The sequence below is a fragment of the Schistocerca piceifrons genome, chromosome 8, assembly GCF_021461385.2.
Source record: "Schistocerca piceifrons isolate TAMUIC-IGC-003096 chromosome 8, iqSchPice1.1, whole genome shotgun sequence".
NCBI lineage: Eukaryota > Metazoa > Arthropoda > Insecta > Orthoptera > Acrididae > Schistocerca > Schistocerca piceifrons.
In genome coordinates, this window is record NC_060145.1 from 300,781,814 (window position 1) to 300,790,168 (window position 8,355).

Here is an 8,355-nt window from a genome sequence, read left to right on the forward strand (position 1 = left end):
ACGAGAGAAATTCGGAAAGTGAGTTCTTATCGGACGCGAAATGGAAACCAACTGTGAAATCCAAAACCATTTTATTTTTTTATTTTTTTTGCAACAGTTAGCCTCACCTTCCACCTACTTCTCTATATACCACCGCTCCGACATACACATTTGTTGTAGCGTTGTATCAACTTTCCAACGCCCTGGTCATAGAAGGCAGCCACCTGTGCTTTCCGCCAATTCTCTGTGCTGGTCTACAGCGCATTCTCTGTACCAAAATGTTGTCTGCACAGCCAGCGGTGCATGTGAGCAGAGATGAAACTCAGGGGCAGCCAGTTATGGGCTGCATTGTGGGTGATCAAACACTTCCCATCGAAAACGCTGCAGGAGCATCTTCATGGCCCTGCAGATTGCGGCCGAGAATTGTCATGAAGAAGGAAACGCATGACAGTTATGTTATGTGGACTACATGCCATCAAGCGAAATCTCACACGAGGCCCTCATACTTGGCGAGAGACAGTATTTTCTAGGCATCTTGACGTGCTCACCGTGCACTCAGAACTGAAAAGAGTGACGGGACGCGATCGACGGGCATACTAGAGACACTGTCCAAAACGTCTGTGCAAAGCTTCATCGACTTTACCCTGTGGTTTCTATTTCATGCCCAATCGGAACTTACTTTCCGAATATCCCCCCTCTCCTTAACCAACACACTTCCCTCCATCAGCAAAACAATTATTCCGTGATGCCTCAAGATGTGTCCTACCAACCGATCCCACCTTTTAGCCATGTTATGCCATAAGTTTCTTTTCTCTACGATTTAATCCAGCAATTCTTCCACATTTAATCGTTAAAATTCGTCTGTAGCACCATGTTTCAAAAGCTTCTATTCTCTTCATCGTTGAACTGATTGTCGTCCACGTTTGTATAATTCTAAAAACTCCAGACAAGTACTTTCAGAAAAGACTTCCTAACACTGTAATTTATATTAGATGTCAACAAATTTCCCTTTTTCAGAAACGCATTTCTTATTATTGTCACTTTAATTTTATATCCTCTTTACCTCGTTCGTCGTCAGTTATTTTGCTGATCAAATAGCATCTACCACTTTTATGTCCCATTTCCTAACCTAATTCTCTCAGCAACGCGTGATTTATGTTTACTATGCTCCATAAACCCTTTTTTTTTACTTTTAATGATGTTCACCCTATAATCTCCTTTCAAGGCATCATCCAACCGTTCTAATGATTTCGTAGTTCATTTGCCATCTCTGATACAATTACAATCTCACTGGCAAACCTTAGAGTTTTTATTTATTTTCACTGAATTTTAATTCCCTTTCCCAGTTTCTCCTTGGTTTGCGTTACTGCTTGATCTATGTGCAGAGCAAATAACATGAGAGAAAGACTTCTCTCACTTCCTCCTCTTCTAATGCTTTCCTCTTATGCACCCGACTCTGCAATCAGATTTCTGAACAAGTTGTAGACAGCCTTACACTAGCTGTACAAGGTGTATCAAAAAGAATCATCCGATTTAATAAAAATCATAACTGTTACGTTATTTGAGATACGTGCGTGAACAACGTACTGCTGTAAAGAGCAAACTATCGTGTTTTACACGGTTCCCACTAGGTAGCAGCACTGTGCGCCCACTTCAGTTCTAGTAAAAATGGAGTCGGGACAACAAAAAGCGTTTTGTATTCTGCGTTTTGCGAAGTGCGGATCAGTAATAATTGTTCAGCGTGACTTTCGTACTAGGTATGGTGCGGATCATCCTGCAGCACAGAGCATTAACAATTCCGAGAAACAGGTTGTTTGTGTAAAAGCAAATCGCCGGGCCGTCCCCGAGTGTCTGACACAGACGTCGAATGCATGCACCATAGGATCACAAGGAGTCCACAGCAATCAGTTCGCAGTGGAGCTCGACAGCCCAACATGCCCCCGATGTCCGTCTGGCGTGTGTTGCGTCGACGTTTACCCATGAAACCATACAAAATTCAGCTACTGCAAGCTCTTCGAGAAGATGATAAATAACAACGTGTGGAGTTCTGTAATTTCGTTCTTGGCAAGATGGAGGATGACAGTTTTCTTCCATGCCTAGTGTTTAGTGACGAGGCAACCTTCCTTTTAAATTGAACGGTGAACTGTCATAATGTGAGAATGTGGGGTACGGAACAATCACATGAAGTTATACAACACGAGAGGCCCTCTCCAAAATTTAATGCATGGAAAAGGTGTATGACCCGTTGTTCTTTGCCGAGAATACTTTTACAGGAAGCACATATCTCGATGTGCTGGAGAACTTTCTTTTCCCACAGTTGGAGACTGATTCGAACGACTTCTGTTGATAAATCAACAGGATGGGGCACCACCACACTGGCATTTGGAATAGCGGGAATTTTTAAATCAAAGGATTACTGAACGATGGATCGGTGGCACTGGGCTAAATGACTCAGCCTTACATTACTGGCCTCCAAGGTCACCGGACCTGACTGTACGTGATTATTTCTTGTGGGGGTTTATAAAAGACTCTGTTTATGTGCCTCCATTACCAACAACAATTAATGAACTGAGACATCGCATAACAGCAGCTGTAACTCAAAACATGCACGCTGCAGTGTGGGAACAATTTTAATAACGCACTGATATATGACGTGGATCTCAAGGGGGCATATTGAACACTTATGAAAAGGTATGAAAAAAAACGTTTTGAGTTTCCAGTTCATCAAAAAACAAAATTCATTGTATATGTTTATTAGTTTCAGAAATGTAGACCTGCCAAATCTGATGATAGTTTTTGATACAGCCTGTATTTTACCCCTGATAACTTCATAATTTTCAAGAGTACATTATGTACAGTCAACAGTGTCCAAAGCTTTCTCTAAATGTACAGATGCTATAAATGTGGGTTTATTTTACTTCAGCCTTTCTAGTAAAGTATGTCGTAGTGCCGAAATTGCTTCCCGTGTTCGTCCATTTCTCCGTAACCCAAAATAATCTCCCAGGTCTACCACTCGTTCTGTCCTTTTGTAAATAATTTTCCAAACAGGACTTATTAAGTAATGGTTATGTAATGTACCTGTGGACGCCTGCCGTCTTTCGTGTTGCTGTTATTGCATTCGTCTTGAAGTCTAAGAGAATACAACTGACATATGCGAGCGAAAAGGGAACTCCTTGGGAATTTTTTTTATTTTGAGCTGTTGTAATTTATACGCTGTGTGTTAAATTCTGGATGTAAAAAGATAGATTTCTATCTCTGAGTTTATGTTGAGTACTGTGGATGGAAAATAGGAGTTTTGAGACAGTGCGTTTTGAAGTTTCATTGTTCCACCATTGCTTAATTTCTATTTAAGAAACAAATTCTGGATATACGTATATTATCCTTAGAACGTCCTTTCTCAAATGGTACAGGCTTTAAGTTGCTTAGTTTGTATTTAAGAAACAAATTCTGCGTATACGTATATTACCCTTAAAACGTTCTTTGTTAAATGCTACAGACATTTTTAAGTTAACATTACACTTTAAATGGTTAACCCCCTAGTTTATACCAGATACATAGGCTGGGTAAAAAGTAGTGGCAACACGGCTATAATTCACACCAGACTTCATTGACAGACGTTCGCCGAATTACATCCCCACAATATAATCGCCTCGCATCTCGATCGCCTTCGACCACAGAGATGGAAGACGTCGTACACCGTCAGAGCAACCATCCCCGGCGATGTCTCGAAGGAACCGCCCCATGGCAAGTATGATGACGTCTCTTGTGTTGTAGCACGTGCCACGAAGAGGTTCCTTCGTTTTGGCGAATAGGTCGTAATCGCACGAGCTCATATCGGGTGAATACGGTGGATGTTCCAATATCTCCCACAACCATGTACACAGGATCTCCTTCGCGGTGTTCGCCGTGAGGCATCGTGCGTGGTCATGAAGTATTGTGGGATGCAGTGCCAGAAGGAAACATTGTACGCTCCGACCACGTACCACTTCAGTATTGCTCCACGCACGTTGTTCGTGTTTCCGAAACGAACAGTTTGGGCTCTGGAACTGGTCTCCCGTACTTTCATATAGCACACACAGCAACTGACTCAAACACAGCCATCACCGCTCACTGCACTACTTCAGCTTTCCGTCATCAGCTACAGGCAGCGTTGATGCCATATAGCGCACGTCCTTGGTGTTATGGAACGGTGCAACTACTTTTTATCCAACCCAAGGAAATTGGTACCAAACTGAGATAAATTAATGTACCCTGCACAGATTTTTTTGGCAAAATATTAGAATTTTCGCTCTATGACACAGAATCTTTTAGGTCAAATTTTGATTGTAAAGTCAGAAATGGGCCCAAAACCACCTCAAAATTTTGAATTCACAAAACCCGAAGAATAGATTACTGACATTCCATATTTTAAGTGGCCAAGGGATTTCATTTTCTACTTCTAAAATGCATGTGTCTGAATGAGTTCAATATCGTTCGCAAACAACATTTTCGCCTCTTATTCTTTGGTTCTGGAATATCTGGTAGGTGAAGATCCTTACTGTCTCTCACTTGAGGCTCTGATTCAGATTCTGTTACTACTTCAGGACACAAAATGTCTTTTTATTCCTCTTTGCAACTTGTCCTGATGTTTTTAATAAGACAATCTTTTCATTGTCTTGTCACCTCTGTGGGAATTACTGTAACAGTAACTCTAATGGTTCCATTTTCTCCGGAAAAAATGCGGTCCACAAATTCAGCTCCTCCAACATTCATTTTGCAATGTATACTATATTTGCAGCTAACGATGAACTCAAAGTGGGTGTATTTAGTTATATGACGTACTTTGTTAGCATTACTGCTCTTCAAGGCAATTAGCCAGTCATACGCATTCGTAGCAACTTCATTTTTTCATTTCTAGCAACAGCAGAGTTCACATGTGTTGCACGTGTACATTTTTGTTACTACAGCAACGTCAGTTATCAGCTGGCGTTTTAGGATTGCCGACTTCAAATTGGTAACATCTGTAGGCATTTTCAACTTCCAAGTAAAAAGAGACAACGTGCCTTGTTTGGAGTTATTATAATCACAAAACATTTTTCTTTTATACAAAGGTACTCTGAGCACCTTAGAACACTATCAAATGCGCAGCTGCGGGATTTAGGAAAGAAGCTTCTCATCGGCCCATTGTCATTTCTCCATAACAACAAGGGGTTCGTTTTCAGGAGACTGACATCGATTACTTTTAATGATTTTATTGACTCTTGTTGGATTGAAACAACATTCAAGTCGATAGGGTCGTGAACAAAATGCAGCAGATTATTACAGTATACAAAAAAAATGAAAATAGCTGTTGTTGTTGTTGTTGTGGTCTTCAGTCCAGAGACTGGTTTCATGCAGCTCTCCAAGCTACTCTATCTTGTGCAAGCTTCTTCATCTCCCAGTACCTACTGCAACCTACATCCTTCTGAATCTGTTTAGTGTATGCATCTCTTGGTCTCCTTCTACGACTTTTACCCTCCACGCTGCCCTCCAATACTAAACTGGTGATCCCTTGATGCCTCAGAATATTCCCTACCAACGGACCCCTTCTTCTAGTCAAGTTGTGCCACAAATTTCTCTTCTCTCCAAATCTATTCAATACCTCCTCATTACTTGTAAATAATAGATTTCAGCTGTCAGACGCCCTTTTGAATTTTTTTTTGGGCAGATCTAGATTTCAGCTAGAAACTAGCCATTCTCAATGCACTATCATTTTTGATCAATGTATGTAATGCCTGTTCGTCGGTCATCATCCACAGTTCATTAAATAAATGTGAATGAAGATCGACCAACAGGCGTTACATGCATTGATCAAAAATGATAGTGCATTGAGAATGGCTAGCTTCTAGCTGAATTCTAGATCAGCCAATAAAATTTCAAAAGGACGACTGATAGCTAAAATCTATAATTTACAAGTCAATATAACAGTCGCTCCGCGCAACAGCCTCTGAATGGAGGGTAACCTGACCTCCTCATTAGTTATGTGATCTACCCATCTAATGTTCAGCATTCTTCTGTAGCACCACATTTCGAAAGCTTCTATTCTCTTCTTGTCTAAACTATTTTTCGTCCACGTTTCACTTCCATACATGGCTACACTCCATACAAATACTTTCAGAAACGACTTCCTAACACTTAAATCTATACTCGATGTTAACAAATTTCTCTTCCTCGGTCTACATTTTATATCCTCTCATTTTAGACATTAGCGAATGCTTTCGCTTGTACTGAAAAGCTTACCTCTCCAACAAGAGGTTCCTTTTTGCTTTCCATTTCACATATTATGATGTGTAATGCATCAGCTGTGCGTTGTCAATCAGCTAAAACGCTTCCATTTACTGAATGCATGTGCGTTCACTTCATCTCGCAGGTATCGGCCGGAATCAGGTACTCTACATTGAACTTACCGTGATGTTAGCCTCTTTAGCTAAACTATCGAGCCCAATGCGTTTCACTGTATTTACGCTAATGGACGTGCCAGTTTTCGAGGAAAGGCACATGTGGTCGAAAACTCCCGTTATAAACTTCTAGGAGTTGTAGAGGGGAATACGTAATTAATATTTTGAATAGAGAGCCATGTCTGTAAACGTACCGTTTCTGTTCTACAGTGGTTTCAGTTGGGATATTTAACTCGTCCATTTCCGCTTCAGGAGCTGAATTAGCGTGACGCACTACAATCTGTAAGAAACAGTTCGAAAGGAAACGTAACGAAATATTCATTTATCGCTTAAACACATTTGTTTGTATTAACACTTAAACATTACGTGTTCACATTATTCCAGAACAAAAAAGAACACAGCGTACTGTAAATACAGAACTGTACTGATGCATTACAACAGCCGCTCGATGTTAGAGACACTGTATCTACGAAGCATGTTCTGGTACACGCTCTCCATCCCACTTCGTGTCTGTTCAGTTTCCAGAGCAGCGGCCAGAACCCGTGCCAGCACATCTTCCTTTGTCTTTACAGGAACCTCGTAAATTAAAATTTCCATAGAACACGAAAAGAAGTAGTCCTTAGGAGCTGAATCCGGCGATCGCGGCGGCCACGCGCTTGTACCATCTCGGCCTATACATGTCTCACCGTATCTTTTGCTGAGATGCCTCCCAACGACACGTGAGAAGCGAGGTGGTGCTGAAACCACATTTCCTGACTGACATTCTGTGGCACAGCTTCCAAGAACGGGTCCAGTACGTTTTGTAGGGAGATGAAGTATGCAGCACCAGTTACTTTGCGTGGAAGGAGGTACGGCCCAATCACATTACCGTCCAGAATACCTGCCCGCACGTTAGTACCAAACCGGCGCTGATATTCTTGAACATATGTGGCGCTACGGTTTTTGTCTGCCCAGACATGGCTGTTTCTCGAATTCAGATCACATTCGCTAGTAAATTTACTTTCACTTCTGAACAGAACTCGACGAGGAAACAGGGATGTGTCGATACAACGGTGCAGGAATCACGTGCAGTAGGCAACGCGTTGTGGAAAATCGCCTGGACTCAATAGCGTGTACGCTCTGTAAGTGGCACGGACGTTGTGGGAAATCGGCTGGACCCGTAGCATGTACCCTTTGCAATTGGTACGGACATAATAATTGCTTTCGAGAATATCCCAGACGATGCTGTGACTAACAACCATTACACGCACAATTGTTCGAATGCTTGCTGGCGGGTTCTCTTCAACGGGAAGGAGCACATTTTCTTGAAATTCGGGCGTGCGGCTTTGCCGTGGATCACCACAGACCTGCCTCCTCCTCGGTGAAAGTACCTGTTTCTCGGAGCCGCTGCAGGACTTGGGCAAAAAGTTTGCGCGATGCCGTGCTACGTTGCGGGAAACGTTCGTGATACAACCGACTAACAGCTCTTCCGTTAGCTGGAGCTTGGCGATATAGGAGGTGCACGTCCGTAGGTTCCGAAAACGTGTACCTAACCGTGTTTGTTGTATCGGAGACGCGCAGGCATTGAACAGGTCTTGCAGCAAGGCGGGCGTTAAGTGATATTAGGTGACCGTCTGACGTACACGTCGTCCTTTCTACGCTACTGCATTGCAGGACAACTAACTCTGGGACTTTTCTCTTTCTCTCAGCAGACGTGGACTCGTTACATACATGAATTGAAACTGGACCCGAGTCCCTATTCAAAATATTAGGTACTCACTCCCCTTTAAAAGTCCTATAAGTTTGTAACGGGACATTCCGAACACCCTGTATACATCGCATCCTTAATGTAGCTCGTTTTACGATGAGATAGTTTGCGCACGTATTGCTACCAGTCAGTTCAGGAACTTCTTCCCCGTGGCCGGCATGCTAACAACGTTCGTTCCATTAGAATTCAAGAAATACGCCGGAAAAATCTGTT